The sequence below is a fragment of the Echinops telfairi genome, unplaced genomic scaffold (assembly GCF_000313985.2).
Source record: "Echinops telfairi isolate 266 unplaced genomic scaffold, ASM31398v2 ScPeMD7_16;HRSCAF=60, whole genome shotgun sequence".
Lineage (NCBI taxonomy): Eukaryota > Metazoa > Chordata > Mammalia > Afrosoricida > Tenrecidae > Echinops > Echinops telfairi.
Window position 1 is genome coordinate 10,790,601 of NW_022103913.1, and position 24,557 is coordinate 10,815,157.

The 24,557-nt window shown below is 36.8% G+C and overlaps 1 protein-coding gene across 1 annotated transcript in view; it reads left to right on the forward strand.

Annotated features, from left to right (window-relative positions):
• STAG1 (stromal antigen 1) overlaps positions 1-24,557 on the forward strand; it is a 296,042-nt gene that overhangs the window by 59,735 nt on the left and 211,750 nt on the right. The gene's annotated exons all lie outside the window — the stretch shown is intronic.

Here is a 24,557-nt window from a genome sequence, read left to right on the forward strand (position 1 = left end):
TAATCTCTTTCCCGTGGCTGGACTGTATATATTTATGTACATATAACTGGCAGTATGATTCCAAAAGGCACTGGTCTATTAATTAATCTTAATCAGCCAGTCATTTTCCTTAGGCCACTCCGGAAGCAACTTTTCTCTACTCATGAAGCACCATATCATTCCATACATCCCTTGCAAGTTATAGTAATCAAAATACCATTCTAGGAATCAGATGTCTTACTTCTCGTGCCTTTTTAGTCCTGTCTCTTAAAAAACCTCATCCTTCTCTGAGATTGAAGCCATTACAATGACTCCCACTCCTGACACCAATTTGTGTTATTCTCTACTAACATCTATTGCAATGGCTATACAGAAATCACAGACAAAATTCATAATGAATTTATTAAGGGAGTTAACAAATTGTAAAGCCAGTGAGAATCTGCTCAGGGTTGTTGTTTATTGGGATATATCACAAAGTTCTTTCAGTTCTGCTAACAAATTCCCAAAGAGGCATATCATTTGGCTGTAAACTTCAAGCCTTTAAGCCTATACCCATTCGGCTAACACATCATAGGTCAGCAAGCCCAGGTACCCGAATTAAGTGCCCAGAGGTACCCCATCCCACAAGCCAGCTTCAAGCTCAGAAACACTCAGTTTTACTAGCTCTAGGGATTGGGTAGTCCATCACTCTGTTCCATGCTCTGGCTCGTTGTTCTGCTGTTGCTCCTATGGTGGTATACCTGTCTTCTGTCTGGACCAGGATGTTCACTGTGCAGGGATGGATGTCAGGTTCAGAGGGCAACCGACTCATGGCTCTTGCTGCTAATGCGATTCCCACACTATTTGTCATCGGACTAATTTTATACACAGCAGGATGGCATTTGAGGAAATCCTATTCACAGTTATTGGCGGGTGGATCATATTACTATCTTCCCCCACCCTCTTACCAGACCCATGCAGGAAAAGGTCCTTTGGTGGGAGTTAGATATTTTGTCCAGAAGAGCACATTAAGTAATTTGCTGCTCCTGTAGGGGAGTTGCTCTGCTTTTGTAAATATTTACAGCCTATAAAAAACTCTATATAGCAATTACATTCTGTAGTACAGGATCACTATGAGTAGAAATTGAGTGGATGGCAAGAGCTTATTTCCAGGCCTTTTGTAATAAATTAATCTTTAACCATTCATCTTGATAATTTCATCATTCTCTATTTCACATTAATAAAAGTATTGTGAACAGCTACAAAAATATTACTTTTATATCTAATTACTGCTTCCCACATGTAGGAAACATGATCAGGAAATAGAAGAAGCACAATTTTTTGTTTAAAATTTTTAAACTGTTCTTCAATATTGTAAACATAAGTGTTTTAACTTTATTCAGATAGAACTGCATATTTGTATGTATGAACATTGCATTGAAAATGACACAGTATTTTCACTATCACATCCTCGTTTTAAACATAAAATAACAGATAAAATGTTAGAGAGTACAAAAAAACCAATAAATTAAATATATATTATAGAAGAAAATCATCTAAGTGACAAACTAGGTACAGAAATAGGTCCTTTTTGGCACAAATTTGATTCTTCTATCTTAAAGGATTCAGGAAAAATACGAGAGTAACAGAGTAAAGTTTATTACATGAAACTAACTAGAGGCTAACATGATTATTTTCATAAAGGAGGTTTGACGAAAGCTGCTGATAACTATTGCAGTTTTAATGCTTATGTTTGAGTTGATCTATCTCAAGTTGTTTTAGGGTCTAGTGCATGCTTATTCTTGTAGTGTACTTATTAATTAAATTCTGTAATAGTTAAAAGCGTCCTAAATTGTATAATAACATAGGAGAACCTCATTTAAAGGATATCAAAGATGGAGCAATCCAGTCTGTACCAATGTAGCACGTTGTTGTTAGGTGCCATCAAGTTGGCTCTGACTCATAGAGATCCTATGCAAAATAGACTGGTACATGGCCTTGTGCCATCCTCACAATTGTATGTCTGAGCCCACTGTTAAAGCCGCTGTGTCAATCCATTTTATTGAGGGCCGTCCTCTGTTTTTGATTCCCCCTTGACAGTTTTAGGTATTTTCAGTATTATTCTCCAGGATCATAATTCATACGTATCCATTCTTCAGTCTTCTGTATTCAAAGGCCCATTACACATGCATTTGAGGAGATTAAAAATAATGTGGCTTGCGTCAGGAGCACATTAGTCCTCGGTGTGTCACCTGTGCTATCTGAGACCACTGCCTATGGGAAGTCTAAATATGTATAACTGCTAGGAACGAAATTTTAGTAATATTAAGTAAAATTGAATGTTTTATTATCCAATTTTCATTCATTTGGTAAATATTGAATGAATATAACCCTGTTTTTAGTGAATATGATCACACTGAATTAAATGAATTCAGTTCCTTGATGTATCTAACCTCTAGAGCAGCGGTTCTCAACCTTTGGTTTGCAACCCCTTTGCGGGTCAAATGACCCTTTCACAGGTGTTGCCAATTCATAACAGTAGCAAAATTACAGTTATGAAGTAATAACGAAAATAATTTTATGGTTGGGGCCACCACAACATGAGGAACTGTGTTAAAGGGTCACAGCATTAGGAAGGTTGAGAACCACTGCTCTAGAGAAATGCTTGGACATGCATATAACATACCTGTGAAGTATATTTGATCTTTTAATTAAAAAAAAAGTGTATTTGTTGGTGCTTTGCTTGCAATAGCAATATTAAAAAAGGAGAATTACTTAAATAGGTATGAACAACAAGTGATCTAAAATCGATGGCCAGGAGAGTGTAGGATGCCTGGTGGGGTTTGATCAAGGGCCATGTAGCTGAGAGGAACTATTGAAACCACCATGAAGGCTAAGCCTGATAGTGGGACAAGAAGAAAGTAAAAGGAAATAGAGGAAAGAAGTAGGAGACAAAAGACATTTATAAAGGTCTAAGTACAGGCATGTATATGTAATATATTTATAACAATAGAGAAATAGATCTATGTACATATATTTATATGTTGAGTATTAAGGTGGCAGACGGACATTGGGCCACTACTCAAGTTCTCCTTCAACACAAGAACACTTTGTTTTCATAACCCGGCATTCTGTGATGCACAGCTTCGCGACACAATCACTGAAGACAAAATGGGTACATAAACAAATGTGAAGAAAGCTGATGGTGCCCGGCTATCAAAAGATATAGCGTCTGGGGTTTAAAGGCTTACAGATAAACAAGCAGCCATCTAGCTGAGAAGCAACAAAGCCCACATGGAAGAAGCATATCAGCCTGTGCGATCGTGAGGTGTTGAAGGGGCCAGGTATTAGGCATCAAAAAACAAAAAAAAAATCATACCATTGTGAATGAGGGGAAATGCGGAAGAGAGGCCCACAGCCCATCTGTAAGCAACTGGACATCCCTTTACAGAAGGGTCGCAGGGAGGAGACAATGAATAGCAACGATGAAACATACATCTTTCCTCTAGTTCTTTAATGCTTCCTCCTCTCCACTATCATGATCCCATTTCTTCCTCACAAATCTGGGTAGACCAGAAGATGTACACCGGTACTGATAAGAACAGGGAACAGGGAATCCAGGACAGGTAACCCCTCAGGACCAATAATGAGAGTAGTGATATGAGGAGGGGAAGGGGAAGGTGGGTTAGAAAGGGAGAGCGGATCACAATGATCTACATATAACCCCCTCCCTGGGGGACAGACAACAGAAAAGTGGGTGAGAGGAGACAGTGGACAGTGTAAGACATGACAAAATACTAATAATTTATAAATTATCAAGGGTTCGTTAGGGAGGGAGGGTGTGAGGGGGAGACGTAAAATTGAAGAGCTGATACCACAGGCCCAAGTAGAAAGATACTATTTTGAGCATGAGGATGGCAACAAATGTACAAATGTGCTTGATATAATCAATGGATGTATGGTGAGAGATACACTGAAAATTCACAAAGGCCTTCTTTGACCATGGGATCATGAAAACTTTGCAAGTGTGGCTGGAACTTGTGATTAATGATGAGTTGGAACTAGACAGTAGAAGAGGGCATCAGATAGTCAAGTAAAATAGAACTAAGAGAGAAGCTAGACTGAACATTGAATGCTTTCAGTTTGTCACTCATTTCGTAGCAATTAAGAAATGACATGACTATCATATTTTGTATTTTGAAATATCTTTCTGGAAGCAATTGAGAAAAGTTGTGACAGAACAGGAAGAGTGAGGTTGAAATTAGAGAACAATTACGACTCAATTAAAATTCAATTGAGAAGCAATGAAATTTCAAAGTTTCAGTGTCAGAGAGGATGCAGAGGTGACAGATTCTACAAATATTAGGGTGTGGAATGATTTATAGAATAAATCTAGAGTGAATCCTAGTTGATTGGTATAGCATTGTTCATTGAAGACAATTTTGTAAGAGTTAGGTTTTATGTTGGTTGATGACTTTCTTTGAAAATAGTTTGGTTTTGAGATTTACATACATGACACCGGATACATTTTGAATTTTAGAATATTTGAGTTTTTCAATTAATTAAAGTTATTATTTTGCTTTAACGGCTAAGTTAATAAGCATTTAAATTAAGTTTTGTGATCTATCAGCATTTCTTCCCACCCCTCCACCCCCCACACAAATAACAGGTAAAAATGCCGTACAGTTTATTTTTCAAAAAAAGTGTCAAGGATAAAATAAAACTTGAACTTACCTGATTCTTGCCTTCATGGGATTTCCAAACTTACAAGCCAAAGAAGATGTTTCATTTTAAGCAAATGGATCTATTAATATACAGTTACATACTTTGCTAAGAAGAGTCTTTTTGATTTTAGTGTCCTCATAACAGTTTCTTATGTGAGAAGTATACTTTTTGCTTTTGACAGCAGACACTGAAAGAAAAAACTGATTTCATCTTTGTAAAAATGATTCCTATGTCTTAGGAAATAGTCTGTGATAGTCATATTCTTTCCCTTAGGGAGGAGGTTTTGTCCTTGTTAAAGAAAAATTTAGGCTTATATAGTGATGCTGATTTTGTGTCTCTGATTTATAAATGGGTTGCATGTCAAATCTACATAGTGAATACATCAGAATTCTCCCTCAGGATTTAGCTGGTTGTAAGTTTTATTCTGAATGTACCAAAGAAAGATAAAAGTGGCTGTGAATGTATTAAAATCTTTCTTAACTTTCATATGTTTGAATTGGCTTTCATAGGAATTATCAGATATTTCTGAACCTATAGAGTAAACTGAATAAAATATTCATAGCAATTTTGAATGTTTATTGGCTTAAAAGCTTAATAGTTTTAAGAAGTATTAAGATGGTTGAAGAATGTGTGATAACGTTGACTAATTATAGAAGAAATGTTAAGATATTAGAGGAGAGAGCAAATACATTGTTGACTGACATGAAGTTCTATGGCACAGGCGTCTGAGGAAGGAAAGTCTGCATTGGAGATGAATGGAGGAAAATCGTACAGAGTCAGGAAATATAAGTACCGGAATGATTACAAACAAATATATATTTAATACAAGGATCTTGTTTTAATAATTTTAACCACTATAGTACAAGGTACCAGAGTCAGGATTTACAGTTATGTAATAAAATATGCTAAACATTTGTGTTTACTTGAGCAAAAGGGAAAAGTGGGAAACTGAAAATAATAAATCACTAAACAAGATGGAAATTTATTTTATTCCTATATAATAGCTCAGAGATAAGTCATTTCTATGGAAGTAGATAGATTATCAAGTAACTGAAATTAGTGATACTTTAATGTTGTTGTTAGTTGCTTTAAGTAGATTCTGATGCATGTTAGCACCGGAGTGCATAGTAGAACTGCTCAATAAGACACTTAACTTTTGTGATTTTTTTTTTTTTAAAGAAGCGGATTGGCAGGCTTGTCTTCCAAGACATTACTGGGTGTGGTTGAACTTCTTCCTTTGGCTAGTAATTCAGTAATTAGACATTTTTACCACAATAGTATTTTACTTTATTATTATTGGCGGCTTCTTAGAGTTGCTATAAAAATCCATAAATCAGTTATATCAAGGAAAATTGTACAGATGTTGCCATTCCTTTGAAAACATTTTCTCTCTACTTGAACTCATTGATCTCAATTCCTCTTTATTCCCCACCACCCCCGCCACCACCACCCTGGTGTATCCTTAATAATCTTTCATATCAACACAAGGAATCCAGAACAGATAAACCACCCAGGACCAATAAGTGGAGCAGCGATACTAGGAGGGTAAGGAGGGGGGGTGGGTAGTGGGACAGGGGAGGGACTGATCACAATGATTGGTTGTGTGGCCACCGCCCTAGTGTGACTGAAAGCAGAAGGGTGGGTGAAATGGGACAGTAGTTGGTGTAAAACATGGAGAAAAAAACCAGAATAATTTGTAGATTGTTTGGGGGAGGGCTGATGGGAGAGGGAGGAAAGGGGGAAAGGGGGAGGTGATACAAGGGACTCAAGTAGAAAGAAAATGTTTTGAAAAAGATGATAACATATGTAAACATGTGTTTTACAAAATGGATCAATGTATGGATTGTGATAAGAGCTATAAGAGCCCTCAATAAAATAAAAGTAAAATTAAAAAAATAAAATAAGCTTTCATATCTTACACCTTCCAATGTGTCCCTTTATCCACATCTCTGTTCTTTCCCCTCAAGGGGGGTTATTGTTATCAGTTCCCCCTCCCCTCTCTCCATAGTTGTATTTTTATAATAAAGTATACATAATCATTAACTTTAAGAACTGAACCTTTTGATGTTTCCAAAAAATGATTTTACATTCATGAAAGGAAGTAGCTGCCAGACAACACAGTTGTATACTCTCACTCAAACGCCATTCACTATGCTCTAAGCTCTCTTACTATATCTTTTTGACCTGTCCATTTTTCATTTTTCTGGTCAGATCGTCATTGAGTCTGAGCCTTTTGGTACTATTGATGGAGATAGTCACATCACAGTTCATGTGTCCCCAAAACTAGTTTACCGTGCTAGGGCCTGGGAGGAAGAAGAGAGCAGAGCTAACTATGACATATATTTAAAGGACCACCAGTGTAACCAGATACTCATGTGCTGGTTAGTGAACTTGATGGACATATATGATTTGGATACCAAAGACCAGGTCTAAATATAAACTTGTTACTAAACATCACTGTCAGGACACTCTCAGATCGAACAGGTGAGCTTTTGACTGCTACATTTCAAGTACATAGCTGTTGTGTATTTCATGTATCCCACCACATAATAATCTATTTCATGCCGTAGAAGAAACCTCACAGAAGACTGTGGGTGAGGTTGGCATTCCTAACTATTTTGAGAGGAGGACTAGGAATGTGTTATTCTTCCAGAACTGTAGCAATCTCAGTATTCTGCTGTGTGAGGCCTTGCTGCTATTTCTTTGTGGATAAGAAATTTACTACCACCTCCAAACAGTTGACAACCAACCTCAGGATTCTCATTGTAAAGATCCTGAGGCCATTGTTATTGGCAGTGTGTAAGTATAAGGTAAGGGCAGCGCTCAGCTCTACTTTTTCACAAGAGTAAAGGAGTATGAAACTCAACATCACCTCAAATTCCTTTGTGATGAAATTTAGACTTGTTTTCACTCTCTTTACCAATTCTGACAATAAGCATCCTGGATCTCTTCACTTCTCTGCTGGGTTCAAAAATTCATTGCAGTGGCCATACAAATCTCACAGACCTTATCATTATGAGATTTATTAGGGAAGTTAGCAGGTTACAAATCAGGGTCAGAAATGATCAAGATACCGTTCTTCTGGTCAAGTGCACCTCTTCTCAGCTTTTCTTGGCTCTTTGGTCTCTTCCTTGCTTGGGGAATATTGCAAGTTCTTTTAGTGCTGCTGATAAATGCCCAAAGGACACACTACTATGCCATAAGCCTCAGCCTCAAGGTATTCAGTTCCAGCTCCATGGAGCTAACTCCCTTAATTAAGTACCTGGAGGCATCCCACTCCACAATGAGTCTCTTGCCCAAGAGCAAGCAACAATACTCTGTGAGCCAGAAATCTGCTGCTCTTGGTGTTGCTGCCTCTATTGCCACCACTTCTCTGCCACAATTTGGGTAACGGAGTTGCCCTTTGCCTCTTGGACAATGGATATTCAGTTTGCAGCAATCTTGAGATCTAAAGGAGAAGTTCCATGCCTAGCTCTATTTTTTAATCATAATGAGATCCTCTGTTTTCTGCTTCTAAGATAGCTTTTTTTGGGGAGCATGCTGATGGAGTTGACTTTTCATTTTATTACTTAACACTTATTGGCATATGATTTATGTTCCTTAAAATGTGGTGGTTTAAACATATTAAAAAGAGTTGTACACAGTGAATACAATTAATTTCAGAACATTTTCTTTATTCTTGTACCCATTATTACTAGCTTCCCAATTACCTTCCAACCTCCTCTTCCATAATCCTCAGGAACTATAAATCTAGTTACTGTCTGTGAGAATTACCTATCTTGAATATCATGTAAAGAAAATCCTAAACACCCCTGCCCCAACACCACCAAAATAAAACAAAAACATGAATCCAAGAGAAAGCATAATAGAAAATACAATAAATTAAAAATGCGTCAAAAAGGAAAGCAAATGATAACATGTTAGATTTTAAGCAAACAAGATCTGTGGTATCTGCCTCTTTGGAAGGAAAACTTCGTTGGAAAATATGATCTTGGCGAAAGAAATGAAACAAGATTTCAGATATAATTTTGCAAGACTAAAGACCTCATCACATCACAAATAACTTTTTGCACCAACATAAAAGGACTTCTTCTGGTGCAATCCAGAAATCTCCAGGTGGAGTTCTCAGAAATCAAACTGACTACATATTGTTAGAGCTGACGGAGAAGCTCAATAGCAGCAGCCAAAACCAGGCCAGTGGCCACGTTGAACAGATAAAAAATATGTGAGTTCAGGTTGAAGCTCAAGAAAATGAAAACAAATCTGTAAGAGCCAGAATATGACTTTCAGTATATCCAACCTGAATTTCCAGAACAACTCAAGAACATACTGGCTGCACTGAACACTAATGATAAGAAGACCAGATGAGCTGTGAGGTGACATCAAGAGCATCATTCATGAAGAAAGCAAAAGGTCAGTTAAACGATTAAAAAACATGCTGCCACAACATGTTCTCTGATTTGTAACCTAAAATGTTAAGATGATATTCTCTGTAAATCTCAGAATAATGGAATATCTTTGGAAATCCAAATGGATTTTTAATGGAAAATAGTGCTTTTCTGTCTTGGATATAAGATCTTTTTTTAACTCAAGCTTATTGCACATAAAAAGATTGTCATTATCCTAATACCATAAAACTAGTATTTGTGATCTGGATGAGAATAAAATTTGGATTTATTTGGACTTATATAATATCCATATTTACTGTCAGTATAACTATACCATCGCCACATGTTTCTCACTTAAAAAGAAATTTTAAAAAAATCATTTTATTGGAGCCTTACAACTCTTATCACAATTCATACATATATCAATTGTATAAAGCACGTTTGTACATTCGTTACCATCATCATTCTCAAAACATTTGCTCTCCACCTAAGTCCCTGGCATCAGCTCCTCATTTTCCCCCCTCCCTCCCCACTCCCCTCTTCCTCATGAATGCTTGATAGTGTATAAATTATTATTTTGTCAAGTCTTACACGGTCCAACGTCTCCCTTCACCCACTTTTCTGTTGTCTGCCCTGCAGAGAGGAGGTTATATGTAAATCCTTATAATTGGTTCACCCTCTACCCCACCCTCCCTCCACCCTCCCGGTATCGCCACACTCACCACTGGCCCTGAAGGGATCATCTGCCCTGGATTCCCTGTGTTTCCAGTTCCTATCTGTACCAGTGTACATCCTCTGTTCTAGCATGATAGTGGGGGTGGGAGGGAGGAAGCATTTAGGAACTAGAGGCAAGTTGTATGGTTCATCGTTGCTGCACTACACTCTGACGGAGTCATCTCCTTCCCACAACCCTTCCGTAAGGGGATGTCCAGTTGTCTACAGATGGGCTTTGGGTCTCCACTCTGCACTCCCCACATCATTCACTGTGGTAAAATTTTTTGTTCTGATGATGCCTTATACCTGATCCCTTTGACACCTCTTGATTGCACAGGCTGGTATGCTTCTTTCATGTGGGCTTTGTTGCTTCTCAGCTAGATATCCGCTTGTTTACCTTCACGCCTTTAAGACCCGAGTTACTATATCTGTTGATAGCCGGGCACCATCAGCTTTCTTTCCCACATTTGCTTATACACTCATTTGTCTTCAGTGATCGAATAGGGGAGGTTAGCACACAATGATATGATTTTTTGTTCTTTGATGCCTGATAACTAATCCCTTCGGCACCTCGTGACCATGCAGGCTGCTGTGCTGCTTCCATGTGGGCATTGTTGCTTCTGAGCTAGATGGCCACTTGTTTACCTTCAAGCCTTTAAGACCCCATATGCTATATCTTTTGATAGCTGGCACCATCAGCTTTCTTTCTTCACCATGTTCGCTTATGCACCCATTTGTCTTCAGCGATCAATCGATCGTGTCGGGAAGGTGAGCATCATGGAATGCCAGTTTAATAGAACAACATTTGGGAGTACTTGAGTGGAGGGCCAATGTCCATCTGCTACCTTAATACTAAACCTATAAATATATGCACATAAATCTATTTCCCCGTCTTCATATAAATATATTTATATACGTACATGCCTTTATTTAGACCACCGTAAATGCCCTTTTCCTCCCAGCTCTTTCCTCTGTTTCCTTTTACTTTCCTCAAAAAGAAATCTTATTTGAGCAGCCTAAACACATTTTTTTTTTCTGAGACAGCACAGAAAGGAGAAATGTTTATTCTTCCACCATTATTTTAAAGGTTTTCTTCTGCAAAATCTGTTGTTGTATTGTCTATATAGTGTGTCATTTTCTTAATATAAAAAATTTAAATTTTTTAAAATATGCAAAAGAAATAAAACATGGGATTTGGACTGGGTTCCAGATTGTGGAACAACCACTACCAACAAAAAAACAAAACTTTGGTGGAGAGTTTTATTAAATATCATATGGAATTTCTTTAACTTTATAACTATAATAGACTGATTTGTGTCTTATGAAACCAGTGTATAAATCTATAACAACTATTGTTGCCCTCTCTTAAAGAGATTCGTCAGGATTACCTTGAAAGTCCTTCATCGTTTAAGGTACATGGCCACATTTCAAAATCTTGAGCATATCTTAAGCTGGTATTTGTGGACACAATCCAAGATACTTCACAATCAACTTAGTGGCACCTCACTGTCTCATAAAGCTTTATTCTTAAGTTGCGTACAAGCATTAGAAAGTGGTGAACTATTAAACTGCCTTTTTTTAACCTATGGATTAGTTATATTCACATCTTAATTATCAGTTTATCAAGCTTATGTGTATATTATTTTATTACAGGTTGCAACCATATTAGAAAAAGAAGAGTGAGCAAATAGAGAATTGTGTTTTACCATTGATTTGCAAGTGTGTTAGGCATATTTGTATGAGAAAAATGTAATAGAAAATTTATTTGATAGGCTTCTGATTATTTCTTGGGTTTGATTGAGTTTTGCTTTTGCTCTGATATAATGTGATTATATGGGAATTGTTTTTTTTAAAACACTGATATTCATATTTCATTTGTTTTGCTAGAATTTGTTACACCATACAGTTTATTTAATAGCAAAAAATGTATACTGCTAATTTAATTTCAGAGCTGTGTACAACTTCAAATGATAGGTAATAGTTACTTTGGAGAAAGTAAAATTTTTTTTACAGAATTAGAAACTGTTAAATTAACTTTGAATATTTTGACATGTCATTGAAATACTAGTAGCGTCATGTACCTATTAGGTAATGCTTTTGTTTTTATTAGGTGCCTTTGAGTTGCTTCCAATTCGTAGCAACCCTGTTGACAACATAACGAAATCCTGCCTGATCCTGTACCCTCCTCAAAATTGTTTATGTTTGAGCCCATTGACGGTAACTACTGTGTCAGCCCATCATACCTCCATTCTACCATGCTGATGTTCTTATCCAGGGCCTGGTTTCTCCTGACAACATGTCCAAACTACATGAAACAAATTCAACATCCTTGCCTTTAAGGTGAATTCTAGCTGTACTTCTAAGACAGATCTGTTTGTTCTTTTGGAAGTATGTGGTACTTTGAATGTTCTTTACCAGCTTCTTAATTCAAATGCAACAATTCCAGTCCTCCTTATTCTGTGTCCAACTGTCACATGCACGTGAGGTGATTGACAATACAATAGCTTGAGTTTGGTGCACCTTATTCATTAAAGTAACACTCTTGCATTTCAATACTTTAAAAAGGGCTTACCCCCTCTCTTTAACAGGGTTTTACCTAATGCAAGGGTGTTACTTTAACAGGGTTTTACCTAATGCAATGCATTGTTTGATCTCTTGACTGCTGCTTCCATGAGCATTGATTGTGGATCCAAGTAAACTTGTAGAACCTGTATTTGTAACAAGAGGCAGTTGCGGGAACAAAACAAGACCATACTACATAATTTAAACTCAGGAAAAGTTTGAGACACGGTTGTATCCTCTCATCATACTTCTTTTCAATCTGTATGCTGAGAAAATAATCAGAAACTTGATTATATAAAGAATGCAACATCAGGATTGGAGGAAGGCCTTTTAACAACCTGTGATATGCAGATAATAACCTTGCTTACTGAAAGTGAGGAGGAATTGATGTACTACTTGCTGATGGAATCGACAATTGCACCCTTCAGTATGGATTACAACTCCTGTAAAGAAGACCAAAATCCTCACAATTGGACCAGTAGGTAAATGGAAAAAAAGATTGAAGTTGGCAAAAATTTCCTTTAATGTGGATCCAGAATCAATATTCATGGAAGCAACTTCAAGAGATTAAATGACACTTTTATTGCATTTAAATCTGCTGCACATGACCTCTTTAGAGTGTTGAAAAGCAGGGACGTTACTTCTCAGAATAAGATTCTCCTGACACAAGCTATGAGGTTTTCATTCATTTATATGCATATGAAAGCTGGACAATGACTAAAGAAGACTGGAGAAGAATCAATACATTTAGTTATTGTGCTCGCAGAGAATTTTGACTGTATCATAGACGCCCAAAAGAACCAACAAACCTATCTTGAAAGAAGTACAATCGGAATACTCCTTAGAGGCAATGGTGGTGATTCTTCAAGTAATGTACTTTCTACAAGGTTTTAGAAGAGACAAATCCTTGAAGAAGATGCTCGCTCAGTAAGTGGGAAATGGGAAAAGAGGAACGTTCTTAACACTGTAGATCAACACAGTGGCTGCAAGAATGGGCTTGAGCCCATAGGAAAAATTGTGAGGATGGTGCAGGACTGGGCATTGTTTCAGATTGTTGTGCATAGAGGCACTTTGGATCGGAACTGACTCTGACACCTAACAACAACATTTATAGAGAAGGAAACAAAATCTAGATAGAGGAAGAGATAAATTCTTTTAAGTTGTTGGTGAGACTGGAGAGACAGTGTGAATTGGGCTGCTAACCACAGTCACCAGTTCGAGACCACTGGCATCTCTGGGATAAAAAGATGTGGCTTTGTATTCCTGTGAAGATTTACAATCTCAGAAACCCACAGAAGAATTAGTGGGTTGGTTATACATTGGGCTTGTAACCACAAAGTCTGTAGTTTTAGCATACTAGGTGCTCCAAGGAAAAAAGATGAGGCTTTTTGATCCTGTAAAGATTTAGTCTCTGGGGAGGGTAAGCTAGTGGAGTTTGGATTAGTAAGTAGTTTAAACTGTGGAATACAAAATCAGTTATCTGAAACATAACCCCCCACTCAACTCACAACTGAAAAAAAGGTTAAAGATTTACAGCTTTGGAAACCAAGGAGGGCAGTTCTACTCTGGCTTGTATGGTCCCTATGAGTCAGAATTGTTTTCATGCTAAATGAGTAAGAAGGGCTTTATTGGTTTTTTATAAGGTGCTAAATGAATAGGAATTTGAGATCATACCAGATGGTTTGGGAACTTGTTATATCAAATATGTAAGTACCTAGAAATCTTAAGAGAATTTTAGAGTGAACCGCTAGTTCCAGATGTTCTCAGCGAAAACTATTGGGGAAACAGATCTGTTAAAGAAATTAATTAAAGGAATTGAAAGAATGGATTCCGTGAGGTCAGTGGAATTTTAGAATATAGGGTAAAAAAGTAGAACCTTGTGTTTTCAGATGGTTATAGATGATGGTGATGAAAAAGTTATTTTCAGAGATTTACTGTTTCAGAAGTTAGAATAAAATTAAGATGAGAAATTGTATGGTTATTCCCTGCAGACCTTTTAGAACTGTGGTTGCTAACTGTAAAATACTCTCCCACCCCCATATTATATAGTTGGAAGAATACTAGACTGTTAAAAGACAAATATTCATGTACAACTTGTTCAGTTGTGGTCTTTGACAAGTCATAAATATTTTCTCCAAAATTCCTTATTAGTAATTAATAGCAGTACAAATACCAGTTTCTGTTGGGTCATTTTGACTCATGTTGACCTAGAATTATGTTTCATAGTAGCTGTTCTCCAGAGGTAGTTTCCCTGTCTTTCTTCTGAGAAACCTTTGGGTGGATTTGAGCATCAATCTTTCAGTTAGCTGCCATGTTAACTGTGCCACCCATGAACTCCCCAGCTTTTCAGTTGTTGAGAATCAAATTACATGAATAGAATCCAATGAGAGATTTATGTGTGTTGGTGTGGTGGTAAGGTGCTGGGCGGTCAGTTATAATAATGACATCATATGTTGTCATATAAACTATTTTAATTCTATTTGTTTCTATGTTTTCATTCAGAACTCACCTTCCAGTGACCTTAATGACATTCTGATTTTGCAGATTCTGAATTTTGTATTTGTAAATATCGTATTGAATTCCAGAAGACATGCTAAAATTTAGGCTATGGTTGGAAGGGGAAACTATAAAGAAAGTATTTTAAATGGCTATATTTTGGGTAAGGGAAGATATTCCTATGGTATATAATGCCTCTTTCTTCTAATATAAGTGTGTATTAGAGAATTTACCTAATAAACCACTACTTAGAATAAGATTATCAGGTTACCATATATATTCGAGTATACGCCGACCCGAATATCAGCTGAGGCACCTAATTTTACCACAAAAATTGCATTTAAAATGTGCTGGAAAAACTCTGCTTTAAGAAAAAACAACTCTGCTTATACTTGAGTATATACGGTAATTAAATAACTGAATTCAGCTGTCTTGGTTCATTTCTTTTTATATTATTATATCTTAAGAGCTTGGTATGACTGTCATAGTTCTGAAAATTGCACAAAATCTTTGCCTATTAGTCCATGCAAAAGTAGAAATGTAAGGAAAGATAATGAGTATCCATTCCTACCTTTTTGGTTATGTTTTTCTTTTACTATTAAATGAGTTAATTTTTGAAATTTGCTGATTTGTAAAATGCAAATGTCTTAAAATCACTCACTTAAATGATTTAGATGCAAAGTCTGACATATTTTTAGCAAGTAGCAGAAAGTATTTTCTTTTTTTAGTTATCAGTTCTTGTTGATGATGGCTTTCTGGGAAATGGTTAAAATAACGTTAACTGTCACTTGAAAAGCAATTTAACAGCTTTAAAGAATTTTTACAGTTGTGAAAGTGTGCATAGTAAAACATGCCATCTTAGTGGTTTCTACATGTACAGTTCAGTAACATTGATTATGTTCTTCAAGTCCTGCAAACATTCTTACTATCCTTTCCCAAAACTTCCTACCACCATTAACATAAACTCAATATTTCCTAAATAAAATCTCTTTTCTAAGCTTGTATTTCTTTTGCTAGTAATCTTGATAATACACTTTAATTCTATATATATATTTGCAAGTCTCCTCTAACAGTTACATTATTTGCCCTTCTGTGACTGATTGATTTCATTCAGCATGGCATTTTTATGCTTTGATTATAGAACTTCATTTCTCGTATGCAGAGTAGTACCTGTAACTGAGTATAATATTCCAGTTTATATAAACCACATTTTATTCATTTATTTAACTAGACTTCACCTCACAAACTTCAGACATATCATCAGGAGCAACCAGTCTATGGAAAGGATATCGTGCTTGGTAAAAGAGAAGTCAGCAAAAAGAGGAAGACCTTTGATAAAATGGATTGACTCAGTGGCTGCAACAATGGCTCAAACAAAGCAATTGTGAGGATGGTCAGGAGTGAGCATTGTTTTGTTCTGTTGTACATAGAACAACTTAATAGTGCCTAACAACAACATGGTCTCAGGGTACATGCTTCATTTGGTACGGCATCACAATCAGCTACAGTGATAGATTAATTTTTTGAGGCTACTGCATACTAGCATGTCATTTCCGTGGCAAGAAATTTAGCCTTGTGGTTAATCCCATGAACATGACCAAAATATCCCTTGATCTTATCTTTATAGGTCTGTCACTTGGAGCAAGTCTGTATCTGGGTTTAGTCAAGTGTCAGAGGTCATACAGTAATTTGAAATGATAAATTTTATAATAAAAAATTACTAAAATATTGTCTAGGAATATAAATATAACACTAAGTATACGGTAGGGTTGATGGAAATTTCTTAGGAAAAGACAAACTTGGAAGAGGGGTCCCCCTGGCCTGAGGTTAAATTCAGACGTTGGGGTAAGTATGGTTGCAGAACCTGTGTGCTAGTGGAGAAGAAAACTGGGTTGTGAGGGTCAAAGCTGTTTCATAGTTGGTGTATATCAAGAAGCAACATTGTAGAATATGATTGCAGAGTATAATACATGTTTTCAGAGTGATATTTGAAGAATGAGAAAGTCTATGTCAAAAAACCAAAGCAAACTCATGCTATCAAGTGATTCCGACTTATTTACCATGGTAGGTAAATGGTCACTAGTGCATTGCTGTAGCTACGAAGACTGCACACCCTGTTTGCTGTAGGGACAGATCAGCACGTTTCCCTTTATAAACTCTGCTATTATATCATGAAACAAAAGTCAGAAAACAAATCCTAACATGCCAGAAAGGAGACAGAAGCCTCCTTCTTCATTCGTATCCTTTTCAGAGCTTTCTGATAACAGTGCTTATACAGTTAACTTGTTATTGCAGAGTGGATTCCAAAGGGTAAATTTGAAGCTCAAAGCTAGTGCATTGGTGATTTGTGCAGAGGTTTCCTTAAATGTCTTATACTTCTTGATTATTTGCTTATTTTGAGTGAAGAATTGAATGAGAAGGGATGCTTTCTGTCTTTGAATTAGCAACTCCTAGATGTTGTCTGGATTGTTTTCTTTTGGGTCCTGATATTTACTGAAAAACAATTTTTCTCCTAGTGTCATGGTTATCTAGTGCTACTGTAACAGAAATACTGCTAACGGGCGGCTTTAACCAAATTTAGGATGCAGAAGTCCAAATTCCAGGCATTAGTTCAAAGGAAGGGCTTACTTTCTCTACTGGCTTAGGGGGAAGTTCTTTTCGCTTGTTCCTTATTGATGTTTATGTTTCATCCCTATCTCATTTTTCCAGTTGTATAATATTTTATATTTCAAAAGATAGTGATTTAAGATGCATTTTATACTAATACTGCCTCATTAACAAAGAGAAACCATTTCCTAACGGATCGTAACTGTAGTTTAGGGATTAGGATTTACAGTACATATTTGGGAGACTGGGTGGTCACAATTCAATCCATAATAGTTGGCATTCATAAATTTTATCTGGATAAAATTACTTGATTTTCATCTTCACCTCCAAATGAAGATAACCAACATTGGAGTATAATATGAGCTTCTTGAAAATGGAAAGAAATTTAGATCTTTGATTTAGACCTTTCTTTTATATAGAAATATATTTAAAGCTTTAATATTTTCCCCTAATCACTGCTTTACATTCTACCCCACAGCCACAACTCACTCCCCCTCCCACCTCCAGTTTTTTTTCTTTCTAACAATTTGGGGTGAATTTTTTACAGAGCACATTAGTTTCCCATTCAACAATTTATATACATTTTGTTTTATGGTGTTAGTTGCAGTAAGTACATTCTTCTATCTTTCCTACCTCTGCCTGCCTTTAGAGCTTTGATTTTAACAAATGCTTCTCATTTGGTGTCATTGTTGATTGTTTTAAGGATTATGCGTTTCTTGGGCCTGCTCACTTTATATGCCTGTTATTTGACTAAAAGTGAATCCCCAAGAGTGGATTCAGTTCCAGAGTGATAGATGCCTAAAGTACTGTAATTTTGGGATTCCACCCGTCTCTTCCATCAGGCCAGTATATCTGGTTGTTTTCATGATTTTGAAATTTGGTCTTTATATGTTTCTTCCACTTTGTCCAGGGCCATCTGTTTTAATTCTGGATAGAGCAGTTGGTAATGGTAGCCAGGTACCACCTTGTTCATCTGGTCTCAGGATAGGGGAGGCTGCTTCCCACTGATCCGTTAGTTAGTTCTAGTTTAATGGTTTCCTTGATATTGAATTTTTATTAAAAATTGATTAAAAAATTTTTTAGGATGGGGAGAGATTCATAGTTGCATCTTAGATGGCCATTGCTAAGTATTTGCTACCCCAGCAGTTACTCAACAGAATATGATGTAGAACATCTTATTTTTTAGACTCTGTTATATGCCAGTTACTAGATGTCTTCTGAGACAATGGTCCTAAGCTCTCAAATCTTTGACTCAGACTTTCAGAGTATTTGGTGACAGCTGAGAAATTTATCTAACTTTGCCCTCTGTGTATCCTAGTGTAAACGTTAATATGTTGACAGCAAGAACAAATACTGCTACATATGCGTTATATAGATTTTGACATGTTGTCTTTTCAAAATACTGTCTTGTTACCCAGCATAACATTTAGGGGATATTTTACACAAGTATCATTATAAAAAAACTGATTCCTAATTTAAAGTCATTATAGCTATACAATATGCTTTGTGTTCTCAATCCATGACAACACATTGAGACTTTTTAATGGTCTGTTTTAGTGTTTTTATGTATTAATAATGCTTAATCTGTAAATGGTGGCACTATGCTTATAAATGTTGATTGAGTCACATGTATTCATCATAGTGTTAAATATTTCTATATCCTTTTGTTGTTTATTTCTTCTATCGATTATTGAGAGAGATGTGTTAAAAATCTCAGCTATGATTGAGAATTTGTCTATTTCTTCCTCTGGCAATTTTTACTTCATGTGTTTCCTATAGTTAATATTTATATTCTATGTATATTTTAATCCTGTTGGTAAAATCTACTTCAAAGAATCTTTGTAAGCATTATGTACTTAGGTCTTTTTATTTAGTCATGCATCATATGTGTTTGCAGAAGAATATGTAGTCCACTTGTATTTGATGTTATGTGGTTAGCTATAAATGTTTCCTATATTTTTCATATGTTTTTTTATTTTTTCATTTGATTTCTATTTAGGTCTTTTTCTGCTGCACAAGACTTTGTTACTTTTTAATGTGTTAGTATTGGTCAGAGATAGGCAAGCTTTCAGTAAAGCTGTAGCTATTTTTTATCTTTAATAACAGTGATGTCCTCCTTTGTTTAATAGAAAATTGCATACTTTGAGTTTTTCTGTTGTTTTTTAATGATTAGATTATGCGTTGGCAACTGAACACAATGTATGCAATATTGTTTACTTCTTAGAATATCACATCTAGAGCTATACCATATCCATCTGCTACTCCTTGGTGATGTTAATTTTGGTCACTAAGTTGGTGTATGATCTATTTTTCCCACTGTATAATTACTGTGTCCGAACCACCTTTGCATTATATGTGTGTCTGGGTAAATACTTTACGACCATGCATATATATAGTAGTCTTCAACAAGATTATTTGTTCCTAGTTTTAGCATTGATTAGATCACTAGGTACTTCTTTCCTGCCTTTCCTTTTCAGTGTGATTGTAATACTCATTAGGAATAAAATTGGGTTCATGTTTCCATTTGTTTTCAAGTTTAGTCTTTTTTTTCTGTATTGATTATGAGTTTTTGGTTTTGTAGAATATTTCTACTGAACCTGTGCTTCAGTCAAGGATCATTACCTTTGGTCTGAACAGGTCTCCTGGTAATAAATGAATTTCATCATTCTTTTATTTGTCTGAATTTATTTTGTCTTTATATTGGAAGATAACCCCTTCCCTCCCCACTCTCTACCCCCACTGCTCCATTAACTGATCCATTAACATTGCTTTTTGCCCCCATTTTCAACCCCCTTTTGCTATTTTAAAATTGTTCTTTCATCTCCTGGCTTCCTTTGCTTCTGTTTTTTAGTCATTCTTAATTGTTGTTACTTCAATGTAACCCATGTCCTCAGTCCTTGTTAATGATTTTTAGATTTTTTCTTTGTTGTTGGTTTTCAGCCGTTTTAGTATGCTATACTTTGTGTTACCTCGTTTGAATCCTGTTGGGCCGGACTTTCAGTGAGCTTCTTTGATCTGAAGGCTATCTTCTGCAGTTTATGAAACTGACTGCTATACTGTTAAATAAGCTTCTGCTGTGTTCATTCTTCTCCTTCTGGAAACAATTACCCACATATTATAAGTTTTGTTTTGTGTTTGTACATAAGTCTTGCATGCATTAGTTTGAAAATTTTTAAATTATTTTTTCTTTATCAGTCTATTGCTAAGCCTGCCCAGTGGGTTTTTATTTTCAAATAATTAATTTTTTATCCTAGATGGTGCTTTTTAACTTTCCAGTTACTAATATTTAGTATTCTAGTTCTTCTTGCTTTCTGTAATTCCATGTTCTCATTTAGTATTTTTTTAATAACTCTGCAAACTTTATTTAAACGTTTCTCATAATACATTTTTCTATTGACACATTCACATAGGCTTTTTGTTTTGTTTTTAGTTCTTATTTTGTGTATTTGAAAGATATTTTTTCTGGTTAAAAAATTCTGAATTGACTATTGTCCACAGGCTTACATTGTTCTTTTGTAGAAATATTTTTACCCTTTGCCCTCCTTGAATTCACTTTCTACCTGCCTTCAAAAATTTTTTACAAACATTCATCAGTTGATTATGATGTACTTTATACGTTTTTTCTATACTTTTCCTTAACCCAGTGAAGGTCTTATATGTAGTAAGACAGGCAATTTCATCCACCCACCTGTACTCTAACTTAGTATTGCCTCTAGCAATCACCAATCTGCCTGACTCAAAATGGTCTCATCCTTTCTGGATTTTGTTAATAATAATAATAAGTAATATGTACTGTAAGTAAAATATATATTTGTGAAACATAAGAAACATGCACATTCTGATTGTACAGTTTGCTTTAAAAATGTATTACATGTTCAATATTTGCATTAAAATCATTAAAATGCTGTTATTCATTAGATTTCTTTGCCTCTAAAACTCTCACATGTTTTTTAAAGTTTTGCTTTATTTATTTATTTCTGGATGAGTAATCATGTATATCATTATAAAATTAAAAGGTCTATATTGTCATTAATTCTGTATGTTCCTGGGACAATTTTATGAGTTTTATCATTTGAAATGCAAGTTCCTGATCACTAGTCTTTACTCAGAACATTTTGGTGTCTTCATTGATAGTGCTGGGCGTATAAATTGACAAGACTGCTTCAGAATTTCATGTTTGTGAGTCATAGCAACCGTATAGGTCCTTGTGGAACCAGATCTCCGGATTCTTTCTCCTGTGGAGCTGCTGGGTGCATCACTGGCATTTTAGTTAACAGCTGAACACTTAACAATTGTGCCAATAGGCTTCTTTGCAGGAGAAGTTTGAGTTTCTCTGTTTTTTAAAAAAAATTATGTTTACAAAGATTTATCAATTGTTGGATAAAAATAAAAATAAAAATGTCTTATTTTAAAAGTTATTTACAACAAATATAGTAATGCCTTTTTTCCTATCTTTGTAAGTCACTTTTATCTAGTTCTAGTTTGTCTAGAAGTTTTTTTTTATTAGAAATGACTGCAAAATTTTTTTTTTAAAATCATTGGGGGCTTGTACAACTCTTATCACAGTCAATACATATATCCATTGTGTCAAGCACATTTGTACATTTGTTGCCATCATCAGTCTCAAAACATTTGTTTTCTACTTGAGCCCTTGATATCAGCTCCTCATTCCCCCCCCTGCTCCTCCCTCTCTCCCTCCTTCATGAACCCATGACAATTTATAAATTATTATTATTTTGTCATATTTTACACTGTCCAACGTCTCCCTTCACCCACTTTTCTGTTGCCCATCCCCCAGGGAGGAGGTTATATGTAGATCCTTGTAATCGGTTTCCCCATTCTACGCCACCTTCCCTAAAGCCTCTCTGTATCGCCACTCTCACCACTGGTCCTGAAGAGATCATCTGTCCTGGATTTCCTGTGTTTTCAGTTCCTATCTGTATCAGTGTACATCCTCTGGTCTAGCTGGATTTGTAAGGTAGAATTGGGATCGTGATAGTGGTGGGGCGGAAGCATTTAAGAACTAGTGGAAAGTTGTATGTTTTATCTTTGTTACTCTGCACCCTGACTGGTTCGTCTCCTCCCCGTGACCCTTCTGTAAGGGGGTGCCTAGTTTCCTACAGATGGCTTTGGGTCTCCACTCTGCACTCCCCCTCATTTACAATGTTATTATTATTTTTCTTTGATGCCTGATACCTGATCCTTTCAACGCCTCATGGTGGTCACACAGGCTGGTGTGCTTTCATGTAGGCTTTGTTGCTTCTGAGCTAGAAGGCCGCTTGTTTACCTTCAAGCCTTGGTAAGACCCCAGACACTATACCTTTTGATAGCCAGGCACCATCAACTTTCTTCACCATATTTGCTTATGCATACATTTGTCTTCAGTTATCATATCAGGAAGGCACATACTGATATGATTTCTTGTTCTTTGATGCCTAATACCTGGTCCCTTCTACACTTTATGGTCACACAGGCTGGTGGGCCTCTTCCATGTGGGCTTTGTTGTTTCTCTAGATGGCTGTTTGTTTACCTGCAAGCCTTTAAGATCCCAGATGCTATATCTTTTGATAGCCGGACACCATCAGCTTTCTTCACATTTGCTTATTCACCCATTTGTCTTCAGCAATCATGTTGGGAAAGTGTGCATCATGAAATGCCAGTTTAATAAACAAAGAGTTCTTGCATTGAGTAAGTACTTGGGTGGAGGCCCAATGTCTACCTGCTGCCTTAATACTAAGCCTATAAATATATGCCCGTATATATATATGTCCTATATAAATATATTTACACATGTACATGCCTGTATTTAGACCTCTGTAACTGCCCTTTGCCTCCTTGTTCTTTCGTCTATTTCCTTTTACTTTCCTCTTGTCCCACTATCATTCTCAGCCTTCATTTGGGTTTCAGTAATTTCTCTCAGTTACATTGCCCTTGCTGAATCCCTACCAGACTTCTCACACCCTCCTTGCCACTAATTTTGGATCACTTGTTGCTCCCTTGTCCCTGGGTTGGTCAACACCACCTCCTTTTCCCCCGCCTCCCTCTCTCCCGTGTCCCCCCAGAACCATCAGTCCTGTTGTTTTCCCATCCAGACAGTTCATTCAGCTTATCTTATCTAGATAGATCTGCAGAGATAATAATATGCACAAAAAACAAGGCATAGGAAGGCAAAATAAAAGAGAACATAATGATGACAACAAAGAAAACCAATGACCAAGAAAAGAATAAGTTAATAAAAAATGAAAAGAAAAACCTGTAAGTAGATCAAGGTCCAACTTTTGACCTCTAGGCATGTCCTACAGTTGAGTCCTCGGGGTGCCGTTCTCTGGCCCCAAAGTCTATCTTTTGCACTCTCTTGGGAGCTCTCTGTTCTGCTTCCCCCGTTGCTCTACTGCACACCCTTAGTGTTTTGCCTACGTGTGATGGAGTCTGACCGGGCCAGTCCCCCATTGTTGTCCCCCATAGGGCCATGGGTCAGCGAGGGACGTCCTGTCTCATAGTGGGATCAGCCATATGGTCCACTCTGTGCATTGGCTGTTCGGAGCAGGGATATCATCTTCCAGACCTGGTGGGCCAGGATGTGTTCCACTGTCTCTTCCTCCCCATTCATTTGCTCTTGTGTGCGCTGATCAGACTTGTCTTTCTCCCCAAGCTGCAGCTTCAGTGCTGTCCTCTAAAGTAAAATCTTCTATGGGGAGGGGCAGTTGTCCATGTACCTGGGATTGGGCCTGAACCCTCAGGCCTCTCCACTGACTCCCCTCTCCATGATGGCACACTGCATTGAAGTCCCAGAACACAGGATTTAAGTCTGGTCCTTCTTTCCCTGTGGAGACAACAAACAATAGCCTCCCTTGGGTGGGTCAGTGCCCTATTCCTCCGCCACACATGTCTTATCTTTTTTTTCTGGTTTTTTTTTTTCACCATTTACTCCACCCTCCCACCCCCACCCACCTGCGGGTGGGGATAGGAGGGGATAAATACACTGAGAGCACGTCCTTTCTAGGCAGGCAGTGGGATCTCTCTGGTGTGCTTGTGTGCATGCTTGCACTGGCACGTCCTCTCAGGGCTCACACTCGCTTTCTTCCTTCGGTTCCAGGGCTCTTCTTT